At 38.8% G+C, this 17,862-nt stretch overlaps 1 protein-coding gene across 2 annotated transcripts in view; it reads left to right on the forward strand.

Annotated features, from left to right (window-relative positions):
• The first annotated feature begins 8,049 nt into the window (after window positions 1–8,049).
• SLC25A22 (solute carrier family 25 member 22) overlaps window positions 8,050–17,862 on the forward strand; it is a 68,124-nt gene continuing 58,311 nt past the window's right edge. Inside the window, exon 1 of one of the 2 annotated variants that reach the window (XM_039321927.1) lies at window positions 8,050–8,478. The gene's annotated coding sequence lies outside the window, so the exon portion shown is untranslated. Of the gene's footprint in view, window positions 8,479–8,509; window positions 11,951–17,862 lie in introns of those variants that run through there. The other variant, XM_039321931.1, reaches the window with a different exon arrangement.

Genomic DNA, 17,862 nt, shown 5'->3' on the forward strand with positions numbered 1-17,862 from the left:
GTGTATGTGGATTCCTCTGCATCTTTGCCTATTTTCCTTTCTAGCCTACTGAACTTCAGAGGACAGAAAGGATTTTTAAATAAACTTCAATAAAATGTGTTAGTCTGAAAAGGGCTACCATACTCCTGATTTTTAGCTATTATGGGGCTCTGCGGGTTTAAGACAAAAATGCTGCTCATACACAGCCTGACTTGCGGTAGGTGGCAGCAGTGCTGTTCCAAAGATCTCCTTGCCAAGAAAAGAGAACTCAGCTTGAGTCAAGCAGATTTTTTTTGGCCAGGACAAGATTTCTGTCAACATACAATAAAGAACATGAAGTATTTTGGCACAGAGATAAGCGTAGAGTAGATTATATTACTATAGTCCACCTTTTATGTAACAGGTTGAATTGTGCTTTGATAGCTGCTATAAAGCAAGAACAGTCCAATTAATTGACAAAGGTTAATCTTTTCAGTGCTGGGTAACTGATGAAGCTGTATCCACACTTTGAAGAAACATTGTTCAAAATCATTTATAGGTAACAGAGTTCTGAAGGAGCTGGCAGATGTTATCTCAGAACCACTGCACCATATCTTTCAAAAATCCTGGAGCATTGGGGAACTACCTGAGGATTGGAAAACAGCTGATATGGTTCCCATCTTCAAGAAAGGGGAAAAAACAGACCCAGGAAACTACAGATCAATCAGTCTAACATCAATACCTGGGAAGATCCTGGAAAAGATAATCAAAAAAAGAACTACGAACAACTCGAAGCAAACAATAACCAGTAGCCATCACGGATTTGTCAAAAACCAGTCTAATTTAATTCTTCGATAAAGTGACTAAATTAGTAGACCAGTGAAACGCTGTGGACATAGTATACTTAGACTTCAGTAAGGCATTTGACAAAGTAGACCACAACCTGCTATTTAGTAAGCTGGAAAAAGGTGGGATAGACAACATCATCATCAGATGGATCTGTAGTTGGATGACAAACTGTATTCAGCGGGTAGTGCTCGATGGTATTACACATGAAGAGAAGTAAGCAGTGGGGTACCACAAGGCTCTGTCTTAGGCCCAGTACTCTTCAATATCTTCATTAATGACTTAGATGAGAGAATAGAAGGGGAGTTCATCAAATTTGCAGATGACACTAAACTGACAGGAATAGCCAATACCCCAGAAGACAAGCTCAGGATCCAAAAAGATCTTGACAAACTTGAACAATGGGCCCTATCCAACAAAATGAGTTTTAATGTGGAGAAAAGCAAAATCTTACATTTAGGCAGGAAAAATCAAAGGCTTAAGTACAAATTAGGTGAGACCTGGCTCAAAAACAGCAACTGTCAGAGGGACCTTGGAGTCCTAGTGGACAATCACTTGACTATGAGCTAGCAGTGTGCAGCCACAGCCAAAAAAGCTAATACAATCCTGGGTTGTATAAACAGAGGCATATTATCACAATCATGTGAAGTATTAGTATCGCTTTATAAAACCCTAGTAAGACCAAACCTGGAATACTGCAACCAATTTTGGCCACCATACTAAAAAAAAGATGTTGAAAAAGTTCAGAGAAGAGCAACTCAAATGATCAAAGGCCTGGAGACTAAAACATGAAGAATGGTTGCAGGATTTGGACTTGGCTAGTCTAAAGAAAAGAAGAAACGGGCAATATGATAGTAGTATTTCAGTATTTGAGGGGCTGCCACAAAGAGGAGATCAAACTATTTTCCAAAACAGCAGAGGGCAGGACAAGAAACAATGGTTGGAAACTGACCAAAGAGAGAAGCAACCTGGAATTAAGGAGAAACTTCCTAACAGTGAACAGCTTGCCTTCAGAAATCATGGGCACCCATCACTGGAGGTTTTTAAGAAGAGGCTAGAGACAGTCACTTGCCTGAAATGGTATAGGTTCTTCTGCCTGAGCAGGGGGCTGGACTAGAAGACCTCCAAGGTCTCTTCCAGCCCTATCTGTTCTGTTCTGTTCTGCTCTGCTCTATTCTATACTGTTCTGTATATACAATTGCAATATGGATATCCTCTTCCAGTTGGAAGAAAAATATTTATTTCTAACTTGGCCATCATAATTCAATTTTACTTTACTGAGAGTAATATTTAAAAGCTGGTTTCCATGCTAGACTGACTATGCACAAAGTGACAAAGTGTATTGGGAAATGCTGCCCTTATCTATGACCTTATGAATTGTTTCTCATGTGTTTTCAATGCATCTACCTTAATATTCTTGGTCATTTTTAGTTACTGATTGCTGATGTCAATTAATGCATCTTCTAAAGGACTTTCTGGAAGATGGCTGGCATATTATAAAGTTTGACTAAAATTGAAGATGTATTTTGATTTTGTTAGCGTTCATGCTTTAATGTATTTTATATTACTGTATTTTGAAAATCAGTATGGGTCGGACACGACTTCGCAACTAACAACAACAACATGTCAATTCAATCAAAATCAAAAGTATAGGAGTTTGATAAATAAAACGGAGCTTTGAGGCAAAAAAATATTCAATCTTTGCTGAACTAATACAATAATACTGTTACAGAAATGGGTCTTGTTTATCAGTTTTTCCTAACAGAGTTTTGTAATATCTTTTATATATCAGAGTTGGGCAGAGAGTAGATCTGAATTTGCTTTATTGCTTCAGATAACCCATGTGAATGTATACTTTTCCAAATGTGATAAAAAAAGTTTTTCCTCTCTTGAACTGGGTTCTTAAAATCAACATTTGGGACAAAGAGGAAAGTTTGATATAAAATGATTTGTTTGAGAGCTCTAGTACTGGTATTCTAAATAAATTCATGAGCTACTATTGGACAGCTGGCTTCTATTTTGAAATTGTAAAGAAGTATTAATACCACTCTTCAATGCCTTGGTAAGGCCACACTTGGAATACTGCATCCAGTTTTGGTCACCACGATGTAAAAAAGATGTTGAGACTCTAGAAAGAGTACAGAGAAGAGCAACAAAGATGATTAGGGGACTGGAGGCTAAAACATATAAGGAACGGTTGCGAGAATTGGGTATGTCTATTTTAACGAAGAGAAGGACAAGGGGGGACATGATAGCAGTATTCCAATATCTCAGGGGCTGCCATAAAGAAGAGGGAATTAAGCTATTTTCCAAAGCACCTGAAGGCAGGACAAGAAGCAACGGGTGGAAACTAATCAAGGAGAGAAGCAACCTAGAACTAAGGAGAAACTTCCTGACAGTGAGAACATTTAATCAGTGGAACAGCTTGCCTCCAGAAGCAGTAAATGCTCCAACACTGGAAGTTTTTAAGAAGAGACTGGACAGCCACTTGTCCGAAATGGTGTAGGGTTTCCTTCCTGAGCAGGAGGTTGGACTAGATGACCTCCAAGGTCCCTTCCAACTTTACTACTATTACTAAAACCTCAGTTGAATCTGTCTGTTCCATCTCTCCTAACACATGTTAGAAATCCTTTTACAAAGGTCTTTAAATATATATTATAATATCTAATATCTCCCCCCCCCCCATATAGGTGACTTTGAACCAGTCACTCATTCTCAGCCCAACCCAACTTACAAAGTTGGGAGAAAAAGAAGAGTCTTGAGTTACTTATAAAAGTAATAAAGGCAGGATAAAAATCAACAAAATACTGGTTCTGAAGCTTTTGATATGCATTAGGTCTACAACTCAAAGATCAATTAGCTAGAGAATTCTACGACCTGCAGTCTTAGCAGATCTAAAGGATGGGAAAGACTGTCCTATGAAAAAGCATCCTTAGCATTAAGGCATTACCCAACAAATACAGATGGATCCACTATATGCTTGCCCCATCTCTTTTACCCCTTCTTCAAGTTCTCCAATAATTATCACTAATGAAATGCTTTAGAAGAAGCACATGTTGGTATACATATATTCTGGGAAAGAACTTAGGCACAATTGTCAGATATTTTTTCCAGTTTTATCTTCCTGTCACGTGTTTTTATATGACATGATTTCAGCTCTTTCCGGTTCTAAAAGAAAAAAAAACCTTGAAAAGGAAACCTTGGTAACAGTAAATGTTGGCTCAATATGAGGCCTTTCTCCTTTTTTTAACCAAAAGAAGAAGTGAACCTCTTTGCTATCTGCAGGATTAAAAGCCGCTTAGAATAGCATGGAGAATATATCTAAAAATTCAAACGCTGCCACTATCTACAAGGCTTGAGTTCAAATAGGAAAACTATTTGTTGTTTTTTGATCAGCTGCAATCAAAGTAGCCTAGCAGACATTTTTGTAGCTAATCTATGAAAATTTAGATTAGCTCTTCAATAACTTACGATCATATCTTTTAAATAATTATTATATGTGATAGGTGGGTGTGTTAGTAAAAAGGAAGATGAAAGGGTGGTAGAAATTGCCAGAGTCTTGGTGTATTAGCACAGGAATTGGGTTGCAAAGATTTCCCAAGGGTAAGATAGCAATAAATCAGTTTCACTGGACCTTCACATGTGATCCTGGTCTTTTGTGCCTGACAACAGCCTTTCGGTCGTCACTTGATTCTCTAGACCAGTGGTTCTTAACCTGGGCGATATTGCCCCCCAGGGGGCGATTTTGTTTTTCAGGGGGGCGATGGAATGAAAAGGGGCGACGTGGGGGCAAAGGAACGAAAACGGGGCGATATGGGGGCGATGGAGCGAGAAGTTTTGGGGACACTTTTGAGACTTTATCGTACAGTGAATCACTGTATATCAGATCGCTCGCTATTAGTGGATTGAATTGTGTTTTTCTTTTTGGGCATTTCACTTTCTTACAATTGAATTTTGTTTTCAGTGGTGATTATATTTAAGTGTCTTGAATAAATAAGATAATAATGAAATACATGTATCACGAAGTTTGGGAATAAAGTGCCGGGTGGCACCAAAATTTTTCACACAGTTGAGATATGGGAAAAAGATGGAAATAAACTATTTGCATCGATATGTCCTGATGACAATTTTAAAGAAAACAAAAAAAAGTGTTTGCATAAATTGAAGAATTATTTCCTATGTTGTGATTGAGAGGTTATGTTGGGGGAGGGGGGCGATGACAACTTATTCATTGGCTCAAGGGGGCGATTTGTTCAAAAAGGTTAAGAACCACTGCTCTAGACTGTGTTGTCTTCCAATTCTTTAATCGAAGTCTGCACATCATTACAGTGAAAGTTGTTGAAGTCCAATGCAATTGGATAACAGTGAGTTTTGGGAAACTTTCGGAAAACCTAATGTTTCTGAAGTCTGAATAATTAGTATTTTAACACCCAAAGTTTACATTTGGGAGATTGTAAATAGCATATATAACTTTAGGATTTCTGACCTTTAACCTTTTGAGCTTCATCTTGAATCTGGTGTTGCCAAATGTATAAAAAAGCAGCAGCCTAATTTTGTATTTGCATATTGTTAATGGGTATCTATCCTACCCAGGCAGCTAAATTCCAAAACATGTTGCTGGTTGATAAAGGTTGTCATCCAAACAGGAAGAGATAAGGATATTTTCCAACTCTGGAATGCCTTGAGCAATAAGAAATATAATTCAATCACAGCACCTACTATCTCCAGAAGGTTCCTTAAAGTCTTCTAAGTTTCATTTAAGCCTACTTTAGCCAGCTTCTTTTCCTTTATTAATATCTTATCTGCACATTGCTTATTTGGTGTATTACTACAATGCATATTTGATAGGATATGGGGAACAATGTGTTGACTAATAAAGAATATTTGTAACTCAGGGTTGAAATGAGGGGCCCGTGGTGCTCTCTGAACTTGCTTGTTTTCTTGCAGACGTTTCATTACAGCACTGATGATGTTACCTAGTTTGAATAATGAAACGTCTGCAAGAAAACAACCAAGTTCAGAGAGCACCAAGGACCCCTCAATGTATTGACTTTCAGATCGGTTTCTAGATTAGTTATTATGGTTTGCATAGAACAGCATTAGAAAGCTTGAAATCAAACTGGACTTTGGTTATACTTAAGGTGACCAACCGTCCTCCTTTAGGGAGGACAGTCCTCCTTTTGTAAGTTCTGTCCTCCCTCGAAAAGTGTCCTCCTTCATGTCCTCCTTTTCGATATTTGAAGACTAATCTGCAGGGCTTTTTTTTCCCTCAGAGAATGCTCAGAACGGCATTCCAGCACCTTTTTTTTAAGTTTTTTTTTTCAACTTTTGCATGAGCTGTGCTACTCCCACTATTGGCTTTCAAAAGCCAATAGGAATTGCTGCTGAGTGTGCCAAAACACCTGGCTGGCAAACTTTGCACATGCAAGTTGTCTGTATTATTGTTGCAATGAATAAAATGTTTCTTTTATTTACAATATTTTTTCTTCAATTTATTTGTGTCCTCCTTTTCATTGTAAAAAAGTTGGTCACCTTATTATACTTGTAGAATTATTGGCCAGAATGTGCCAAACCTTCCATTAGCAAGAATGGCTGCTTGTGACAAAGGTATAGTTAAGGCTAATAATTTAGTCAACATCCTATCTTACTAAAAACTGTTATTTGAAAGCCTTGGTTGGCCAAATACATGATTGGTGGTGGAGGCTGTTATCTAAGGGCCTGTCTGATGAGGAAGATTGTGATGTGCAACGTAAGAATAGGAAATGATAAAAGAGCATAATTAAATAATTAAATACAAGGAAAATAGGTATGTTGTGTATTTGTGAAAGGAGGCAGAAGGAAGTGATATATTTTAATGACGTTGGTCCCAACTTCTGGAATGTAGTTGATGAACACACATAAGGAACATGTTGGTTTAATTATGCAATTATGTTGGTTTTATTCTGAAACGTATGTAAGAAAACATGATATGTTAGCATCTAGATTATTGTGGCTGTGGAATAAAGGACCTTTATAAGTTGGTAATAGTTGTTGTGGTACACTTGTACAAACACCAGTCTCCTTGAGAACAAGCTTCATTAGCAGTGAATTAGTATTTTTAAACTTGGTGCCTGCTGAGCTTACAGTGAATAATGATAATGGAAGAAGCAGGGATGAGTTTTGGGGGAAATTGTGCAACATTCTGAGTGAACGCAATCAAGAATGTGGAATTCTTATATCCTATCTATAAGAATAAAAACATGAGAATATGAGGAAAAAGTTGGATCATTCATGGATCCAGGAATAAAAATCATTATTTGGTGTGAATATCTGCTCAGAAAAGATTATATTTATTTTTAATTAATGGATTAAAAATAACTCACCTCACATGGTCAAGAAGTGAATCTAAAACTATGAATGATCTGATAGATTATGATAAAAGACTAGGAGAATTAGCTAAGGATACTAGAGCAATGAGAAATTCTGAACATGGGACATATTTTTGACAGTATCAAGAGTAATTACCGGTATTAAGGGAAAAATGGACATGAAACAGAAAATAAAAGGAACTAGAATAAAAAGTATAGTGATTTTACAAAGAGAAATGTCCTGCATTAAAGAGTTTTAGAAGATAGATTTATCTTTTAGCAGAATGAAAAAAAACAGCATAAAGAATGAACATATGGAAACTTTCTGGAACAGAGTGAACAAAAATACTGAAGTGTGTTAAATGACACTATTAGAAAGAATGACAACCTTGATGGAATGAATTGCTAAAAGAGAAGACTGCATAGGAGAATGATAGCCATAACAAATGAAGGAAAGTTGAAGGAAATATATAACACATATATTGTGGAAAAGATATCTGGAAAGAACATAGAGCAAGGAATGGGTTGAGATTCAAAGGAACAGAGAAAATGTAGACTGGCTTTGATTGGTATTTTTAAAAATGCAAGTGAAGTAAATGGAATTAAAATTAAAAACAATGAAAGAGGCGAATGACTGCTATGGGAAGTGAAGCTTTGGATGGATGGGTGGATGGGTGTATAGAGATAGATAATTTGTAGTTTTGTAGATTGAGTGCAACTTAATCCTATATTTTCTTCCACAGAAATAGCTATCAGTTGCAAAGGGACTTCACTCTCATGTGGCCTTTGCAGGGTACTCTACTGTATGATTTTTTTCAGTACCTCCGTGTATTTTTTTTTTTTTCCTAAATTCCTACGTTACTAGCCAAAGCTGGCAAAGGCCGGATTGTTACTCTTCTTTTATTAGAGCTCGACTACTTTCCGCTTGGATGTTATGTGCTTTGGCAGGGCAGGCAGCCGTCTCTGACCTCATCTCAGGAGGCGCGTGCCGTGACGGGAGCAGGAGCGAAAAGAGGCGTGAGTGCGGGGAGGGCGAGCTCTGACGCGATCGGCTTCACGTGAGCTCTCTGGGGGACGCGAACTTTCGTGCGTAACCGGGAGAACCAGCAGCAAAGGCGCTGCGATTCCCGCAAGCCACCGAAGGCGGCGCGTGAGCTGGAGCTGAAGAAGAAGAAGAAGAAAAACCCTGGTCTGTACCACTTTGAAGGAAAAGCCGGAGTGGAGGGAGGGAAGCAAAGAGACACCTAAGCCGGAGGATTGGCGGTTTCTCGGGAGTTTCCAGGCAGAGGCGGGCAAGAAGCAGAGGCTGCAACGGCTTGGACGCTCGGTGAGTGTTGCTGCCGCCTTTCCTCCCTCCCCTTTCTCGTTTGCTCGTTGATGCAGATGGGCTGTCTGGGCAGGCTCGGCGTTGTGCAGATCCCTCGTTCGGCGCAAGGACGGGTGGCCGAGCGCCCGAAATTTTTCCGCCGATCCGTTCTACGGTAGTCGTGGTTTGCAAGAGCCGCGGGGTTGGTTGCAGCCCTTTCCTGTGCCCGTTGCAGCGCGTTAACTTGCAAGTCGGCGGAGCTCACCCGCCCACATTTCTCCCTCGCGTCCTTCCCTCCTGCAGACTTGCAGAATGAAGCAGCCGGATTAAAGGCTGGTGCCTACGGATGAACTGCCCTGTTAATCCCGAACGGCGTGAGGAAGGGTGTATTCTATCGGAACTCCGCCGGAGAGATCCCCTCCTCCCACCGTATCTGTTGCATCATGCCCATCCTTGCCCTGGAGGCCGGCAGGGTCTCTGTCCTTACTACATCCTCACTTCCTTTCAGCAAATGCGCGGCTTCCTTGGAGAAACTGGAAAGTTTGAATGAGGCTCGGCTTTGTCCCCTAATCGTAGGAAGCCGGGAGTTTCCTTGGCTTCTCAAGAATATTATCCTGCTGTTGCTGCTGCTATTCTTCCAGTCTTCTCTCAGCTGGTGACCTCCCACTTAATTGCTCTGCCACCCTCATCATTCCCAACCAGAAAGGGAATAGTAAGAGTTGGACTATAGTTGGCAGCATATTTGAAGGGTTGCTTCCCATGCCAATTTATATTTGTGGCTGTATCAGGTTTTTTTTATGCTTTTCTTTGGGAGATGTGGACAGGAAACAACATCAAAAAGGTTTTGATGGTAAAGGAGGAGGAGATCCAGGAAACATGGATGCTGAAGTGGGTATGGGGTATAAAAACCCTGCCAGTTTCTGCTGCTTCATCCTGCAGGGTTTGAAAGTCTGATTGGAGCTATATCCAAAGTTCAGTGGACTTAACCGCCAAAGGAACATGCCTGAGCTGTCCTGTGATTTTTCAGAGTTAGGTGTTTAGTTATCCAGTCACAATCTAAAATGTGTTATATTCCCTTTGATAGCATGATTCTTGCTTCCCCATGTTTAACATTTGAGGGGCGGAGTTTAGTTTAAATATGCATTCATTAATCCTAAAACCTTTAGTGATGGAGAAAAGATAACTGAATTTAAGCTCATTAAAAAAATTGGATATTTCTTTACCAAACTTTTTTTTGTTAAAATACACCTGTAGACATCATACTACAGAATTCAGGATATTTGAAACTGCCTGGATGACACCTTTAAGAGGCAGCACACTTTAAAATATAGGACTCCTGTGTTTTCTATAGTGAAGCTTTGCCAAAACAGACCAGGTAAAAAGTTTGCAATGTGTCCTTTTTACAGAAGTAATATATCCTTTAATCTTCTCCCCTTTGATGTAGTCTCTATTTTGGAAGAAAACATAATACATTCTCTCTCCCCCCCCCTTCTCACATTAACATGGAAACTACAGCCTTTCCTGGTCTGATAAAACAGCTTGCTTATTCATGTTATGTCTTCATATTAGAAACAGTAAGATATATAGGCAGTACATAGTGTAAGCGTAGTCAGTGAGCAGATTAGTTTGGCAAGTTTGCTCATACACATTTAGATTTAGTACTCACTTAGCTTTCTTTCCATTTAACTTTCTCTTTAGAGAACAGACTTAGATATTGTCCCTGATTACATTATCAGAATCAAAAGGATGTGAATTGGGAACTTATTAAATCACAGTCCAGTACATCTGGAGGATGCAAGACTGGAGAATGGCTATAAGATTGGCTTGGCTAGTTGAACTTTAGTGTCCAATGTATAGATTATTCTGATCTTAATAGTGCATCATGGCTTCAATAGATGGCAGGCTCTAGTTCAGGGGCCCCCAACCCGCAGTTTGTGGACCGGCACCGGTCCCTAGCATGCCAGAAACCAGGTTGTGCAAACAAGCGAAGTCCCATCCATGGGATGCAGGCAGCAAGTGAAACCTCACTCTCTGGTCCACGGGAAAACCTCTGTTAATGGAACTGGTCCCTGGTGCCCAAAAGGTTTGGGACCACTGCTGTATTTGATCTTCACAGATCAATTCCTGGTTTGTACTTGGATGGAAGCATGGGGTGTATATTGTAACTTTTATAAAACTTTTCAATAAAAAAAAAATCCATGTAAGGCACCCTTAGTTGAACTTGTTTCAAAGGCTCCATGCTTTTTAGTCCATCTTGGAGACTGAGTGTTCTGAAGACCCTTATATGAAATTAGCACATTTTTTTTGTTTTATTTGTTGGGTTCCTAACTAATACATGTGCTTAGTCAAAGGGTCAGTTTGGGCATTTTGCTCCTCTGCACTTTCTCTTCCTCTTTTATTGGTGTTGCCGGGTGTCTGTTCAGATGTGTAGCCTTCCCTTGAACAACTGCTCTTTGCTTATTGTGATATCTACTGGTTTAAGATCTAGCACAAAATGTTGGCAGCCAACTACATGGCAGCTGTTCAGCCATGAGGTAGTGGTGAATTTTGGAGAAGATGGCAGGTTAGTACTATTAGTTAATACTCTTTGAACAAGGTTTATTCAAGGCTATCTGACATCTCTGGAGTGATGAAATATACATAAAGTTCTTGATTTCTCTCAGTGAACAATCAGATAATAACTTGATTTTTCTAGCTTAATGCTTTTCCTTTCCAGTTTATTTTGGTTTGGTAAGCAAAGCACACAGCAAGTTTCTAATAGCATTGTTCAAAAGGAGAAAATAATGGTATCTGCCACGTTACGAGGACATTCACCCCTAAAAGAAAACAAACAAAAAATCCCTTTCTAGCAACCCAGCAAGCTAAATTAGACTCAAGTAATGATCGATTTGTCATTGATCAGACTATCAGCAATTTGAAATCAGATGTCTCTACTTCGTCTCCATTGGCCCGTATTCTTCAGTTATAAGAGTCTTCTTTTGATTGTGGAGCCACTTCTTTGTTCTTATTTCCAGAGTTCAAATTGAGCAATTCTGTCTTCTCTGTGATTGCTGTTTGACTATCATCTACTTATCAACCAATAAAAGAATCACCCTACAATATAGTCTACAATCTGAAAAATTCTACCTGAACAGGTAGAATTAACAGAGGAGCCTTCCTATATAATCCTATCTATACAAAGAGAAAAGGGATGAAAACTAGATGGAATCTTTACAATTCCATCTGGTTTATTAGTTTAACAGATAATTTGCTGATTTGCTGAATAAACAAAGGACATCCTGAAGTACTCTTTCTGAATGTGTGGAGCTACAACCTGTCTCCTCAAAAAGACTAGTTTTTAATCATTCCCCGCTTTCTACAGTATTGGGAGGAAGGCTCAAAGAAGTAAAAGATAACAAGAACAACACAACCAATAAGAAAAAGTAAATACTGAAATATAAATCCAAAAGATTCTCAAACCACCCTCCCTGCAATGAATGCATATTTGAAACAGGTAACTTTTTTTTATTAATTTTTTTTATTTTTTTTTTCCATTTATAAATCATACAAAATACAATTTTAAAATAAAATAAATTCATAACCATTGGTACCACCTGCCCATTCCCCCCAGGCCGCGTCCACCCTCTCTAAAACCTTCCCTACTTCCCTCCTCTCTCTCTCCTCCCTTCCTACTCTCTTCCCCTCCCCCTCTCCTTTTGCCGTCCTACTTCCTCCCTACACTTTCTTCTCCTCTCATCCCTCTCAAACACATGAACGCAGCATAGGGGAAATGCCCAGGCCGCACCTTTCTTATAAATTACCTTATCTATATTATCCTTACCCACCCACACTTCCACCACCCCCCTCAACCCCCCTCCCCTCACTTCCCAGAGCAGAAACAGGTAACGTATTGAAGGAAGTAATTAGTAATTAGTTTAGCTAGGCCAGGGGTAGGCAACCTTGGCTCTTTTATGACTCATGGACTTCCATGAGTCATAAAAGAGCCGAGGTTGCCTACCCCTGAACTAGGCTGATTGTATTGTTTTTCCTGAATTGCAACTGATAGTATATGAACATCATAAGTAGGCCCAGTTATCCGAGGAGCCACCCATCCCCAATTACATCCACCCAGGCATAGGATATGTTTCAGGTGCCACCTGCCAAGGACTTACACTTGGCTGGTCTAGGAGGCAGGCCTTCTCTGCCGCAGCCCGAGCTTTATGGTACAATGTTCCCCCCCCCCAAGTGAGGTTAGCTTCCTCCTTGTTATTGTTCCATAAATCCCTCAACTGATGTGACCTAGCGAATAAAGGAATTGGATTTCAGAATATGCCCAGATGTATGATTTATTCAAGAATCTAATCAATTTCTCATGCAACTGCATAACTGAGATGTTTTTAAAATGTTATGACTGTCTCCAGACAAGCTTATAGAACACAGACATACATGCACAGCATGATTCTAAAGCAGTTTTTCATGATGGCTGAAGAATTCTGGGTATTGAAATCCACACATCTTGAAGTGGCCAAAGTTGGGAAACACTGTTCTAAAGGTTACAACACAGTATTTAATGTTTGATGGGATAGTTGTTAATTTACTGACTTAGGCTAAGATTCATTTGGTATTTCAGAAAGCAAGGTTCACATTTGTGCATTCAATTGATTTTCTATTTTGAGGTGTTGTGCTTGCTAGAGGAAAAAATGGTTTTCTAAACCTCTAAAAGTTAGATAATGCAGAAGTAATGTGTTCTGCCTAAATCGTGTTGGTTTCCACTATATACTCTGGTTTTGCTGAGTGTTGCACAATGTTTCATTTTCAAGTACACCAAGCAGAGGGAGTACATATGAGCAGAAAAGGAAAGCTAATAACTAAGAAAACAAAATCACAAATGCAGAGAACAAATTAAGTTTGTTACCATGCATACATTGCATGGCAGAACTGTTAAATATTTATTAAAAATCAAATAAAATGCCTCAGATATTAATAGAAAAAAGCTGCAAGGAGCACTCATGTTAAAAATATTTGTTGGGAGCTAGTATTAACTGCAGCATATGACTAGGTTCACACAGCAGATTCAGCCATGGCTTGCTTAATCCTGATTTGTTTGTTATGCTATTTGGTAGTCAATTCCAAACAAGCCAAAAAATGTACACCTTGAAAAGGACAAGCTGAAGTTCTGAGAGCATAGAAAGGTGTTTATGGGGTTTTAGATTAGGGAATCTGAATAAAAAACTAGCAGGGCTAGATTTAAAGCTTGTGCTTTGGTCTCTATGTTATTCTTTATATATTTCTAAGGGGAATTTTATGAGAAAGTTTCCATATTGCACCATCACACGTCTTCAGAAATAACATTGCTTATTCTCTAACTTTTTCGATTCTCTTGATTGCACGAATAGAATCTTCCTTTTGGATTGTACTCCATATAACCAGATAAAGTATTTTTAAATATTAAGTGAAAATAATAGACCATGAAGGAGGCCACTAAACCTCATAAGGAAACTGCAGGTAGGTATACTGAGGGAGTGTCGATGGTTTTGAGGGAGGCTGAGCAGCTGCTGTAAATACTGTTATGTTTTACTATCATACCACATTTTTTTCTCCAATAGAAAATGTTGGTTCTTAGATCTCTAATGTCTAATACTTCCTTTTTTATGTTGCACTGTTAAGATCTGTTTGAGAAGGAGGAAATACTTTAGGTTTCTTGACTATTTTGTATTAGCATTTTGCTTTCTTTGTACTACAGGAAGTACCGTTTCAGTGGCATATATGGGTGGGCCAACCAAGCCATTTATTTTCTTGAAACCTTTATTTTGTAGTCTTAATACTTGAACGGTTCCACTGTGCTTATTCTTAGAAACTGATCTCCACCTCCATTGTGAACAAAGGAGCCTGTGTTTATACAAATTGATGAGTGTGGTTTCATCTCAGAGTTTGCCCTTACATCCAGTACACTGTAGTGATGCATTAAGAGTGACTATATGAGAATCAGATTATTTAAGGATTTGTATAGCCACCCCTATTACAAACCACAGCCCTGGATGACTCACAAACAGTTAACAAACAACCACAATAAAAACTCCAGGGCCCTTGGGGCAATAATCTTCCACACATCAGCATGCCACCTTGTTGAATTCCTTTTGCCCCAATGCTTATGGGCAAAACCAGCTCTTCAAGGCCTGATAAAGATACAAAAATATGAAAGAATGGAGAGGGTGACAGACAAAAGGGAAAAAGAAGAATCACTGCTGCAATTAAGTCCATCCTCTTTTTTCTTCTTCTCTTTCCTTCCAGTTTTTCCCACTTTGGCCCACCAGTTGGTCTCTTAAAACATTGTGTCCCAGCTATCCAGGAAGAAATGAAGGGAAGAATGTCTTTCCCCAGCCACCGTTGTCTGATTGGGAGAATAGTAGAAAGTCAGCAAGGTGTTTAAGATAAGATAAGATAAGATAAGATAACCTTTATTGTCATTTTTATACTATGGGCACAATGGCTCACATCAAAAATGAAATTTCTCAAAGTGAAAAATATACATGACACACACCTAAACATACTATGAACAACATACGTATAGACCCACATCCCTACATATACGTAGCAAATAAATATTAAATATTGTCCATCTTGAATATATAACGGAAGGAGGAAGCTTGAGAGTTCGCAAGGTTAATGCTGTATGGAATGACTGGAATTTTTTGGGAATGACTTAGAACAAGAAGAATGGCATGTTTTTTTGAGTATGTGTGAGAGAAAGCGTGTATGTGTGTTCAGTAGTAGTGATGCAGAGAGACAGATATTGAAGGTATATGAGAGAGTATGTTGAGGTTAATGGATCTTATGGGCTGGGAGTATGGGTTGTAAAAGTGTTGGAACTTGAGAATATAGGATGAGAGTTGGAAAAATGTCTTTAAAAAGGGTAAGAACTGGGCTTCCAAAGAGCAGCTTTGTGTTTTGGAATTCAACACCATCTCTCTATCTTATGTGTCAATTCTTGGGCAAGTTACTAGTTTTACAGCTTTCAGACTGCTGCATCCTCCACAAAAGCTGGTTTGGACAGGATCTGTATCAAATGTATGAATTGCCCATTGATTCAAAAAGAAAGAGAGACAAAGATGGTTGCATAGTACATGCAGAGATGAGTGTGTATGGTACATGGATTGGGTTTAGCTGCAGGATAATGTATTTTCCCCCCCTTTGCTCTGTTCAGCACCTTCTATTCTGTAAAGGTTTTGGTCATATAAAAAGAAACTGAACTATGATCAAGGTATATAGTCAGAAATGTTGTCTATGAAAGCAAGGCTAATTCTGTTCTTTGGGCAGGTTTTTCAGAGAAAATTATAATAATCTCAAAGATGTATTTGTATGTGACATATGTGAGTGCAGCAGCTAGAATTATCAGCAACAGAATGTTTGGGGGAGGCAGCAGATAATTTGCCAGAAGAAAGAATATGAATAACAGAATAACAGAAAAACACAGTTGGAAGGGACCATGGAGGTCTTCTAGTCCAACCCCCTGCTCAAGAAGGAAACCCTATACCATTTTAGACAAATGGTTGTCCAATCTCTTCTTTAAAATCTCTAGTGTTGGAGTACCCACAACTTCTGGAGGCAAGGGGTTTCACTAATTAATTGTTATAACTGTCAGGAAATTTTTCCTTAGTTCTAGGTTGCTTCTCTCCTTGATTAGTTTCCATCCATTGCTTCTTGTTCTGCCTTCTGGTGTTTTGGAGAATAGGTTGACATCCTCTTCTCTGTGGCAGCAGAGCTGTGGAATTCTGGGAGTTGAAGTCCACATGCCTTAAAGTTGTCAAGGTTGAGAAACACTGGTTTACAAACTCCAACATTGCCAAGTAGCATGACCATTGGTTATGTGGGCTAGGACCATGTAATTTGCTGTCTGTCATGCCCAATATAGCTAAGGAGAGCAAGGTTTCAAGAAGCTACATGTAATGCAGCTCTAGGATAAATACAGAATCTTGGGAACTCTAAGAGAAATTTCACACCCTCAGCTGTAATGAGTTTATTAAGGTGAAGTCTCCAAATTTCCTTTCAGATTTCTTGCCATGTGAGTTGAGATGGTATTCATGAGATAAACTGCTAGCTGACTCATATGGCTTATAGCTATTCTCCCTTCTATTCCTTTTTTAGCTTTCACTCAATCTGTCCCATTGTTCAGGATAGCAAACTGAGAAGGGCTGTTTCAAAATGCTTAGTTTGTTATATCTCAACATGATTCTTCTCTAGTAGACTTCCCAAAGTATTCCATGCCTATGAAATAAAATTACATGTTTGTCATCCTAAAATTGAGTAGATAAATCATATTGCTGGGAAGTAGTAAACTAATAGATGACCATTTAGAACTCAGGAACTAGAGCTAGAGATGATTCTGAAAGAAAGGAGTTCAAAGGAGGCAGGTTTAAGGCTACTTCCATTTCCTCACTTTTAAGCAAGCTCTGATCTCTACTATTTATGCTTCTAAATATTTTCATATTTCAGGGATCATACTGAAGCTCCAATAGGTCAGTAGTTTATACTGTAATGGGAAAAAAAGTTCCCTCCTGTTTTTTTTTTTCCCAGAGAAGCATATGACTTTCACAAATTGTTCAATAATTTGTGAAAGTCATTTGAGCCGAGGTGGCGCAGCAGTTAGAGTGCAGTACTGCAGGTCACTTCAGCTGACTGTGTTCAGCAAGTCAGCGGTTCAAATCTCACCGGCTTAAGGTTGATTCAGCCTTCCATCCTTCCCGGGTAGGTAAAATGAGGACCCAGATTGTTGGGGGCAATGTAAATATATATATTTATATATTTTTATATATATATATATATATATATATATATATATATATATATATATACATACACACACACACATTGCTTACTGGTGTACACCGCTTAGAGAGTGCTTGCACTTAAAAGCGGTATATAAGTCTCATAAATAAATAAATAAATAAAATAAATGTCCTGGATTTTGTTTTGGGAAAGCTGTGAGAGTTAACTGTTTTTAAGCTTGCATATGACAGTTTTCCTGTATGTGGCTGTCCTGGAATATGAAGGTTCCTGGATTTGGCAGTGCCAGCTGCCAAAGAACTGTTTTGAACTATTTTCCTGAATCTAAGGAGATAAGGAGATACAGACCTATCAGCCTGACCTCAATACCTGGGAAGATCCTGGAAAAGATAATCAAACAACGAATCAACGAACACCTAGAGGCAAACAAAGTCATTACTAAAAGCCAACATGGGTTTGTCAAAAATAGATCATGCCAGACAAATCTTATTGCATTCTTTGACCAAGTGACAAAATTAGTGGATCAGAGGAATGCTGTGGACATAATTTACTTGGACTTCAGTAAGGCATTTGATAAAGTATATCACAACCTACTACTTGAAAAGATAGAAAAATGTGGGGTAGACAGAACCACCACCAGAT

The sequence above is a fragment of the Crotalus tigris genome, unplaced genomic scaffold (genome assembly GCF_016545835.1).
Source record: "Crotalus tigris isolate CLP2741 ecotype Arizona unplaced genomic scaffold, ASM1654583v1 scf7180000023830.6690815, whole genome shotgun sequence".
Lineage (NCBI taxonomy): Eukaryota > Metazoa > Chordata > Lepidosauria > Squamata > Viperidae > Crotalus > Crotalus tigris.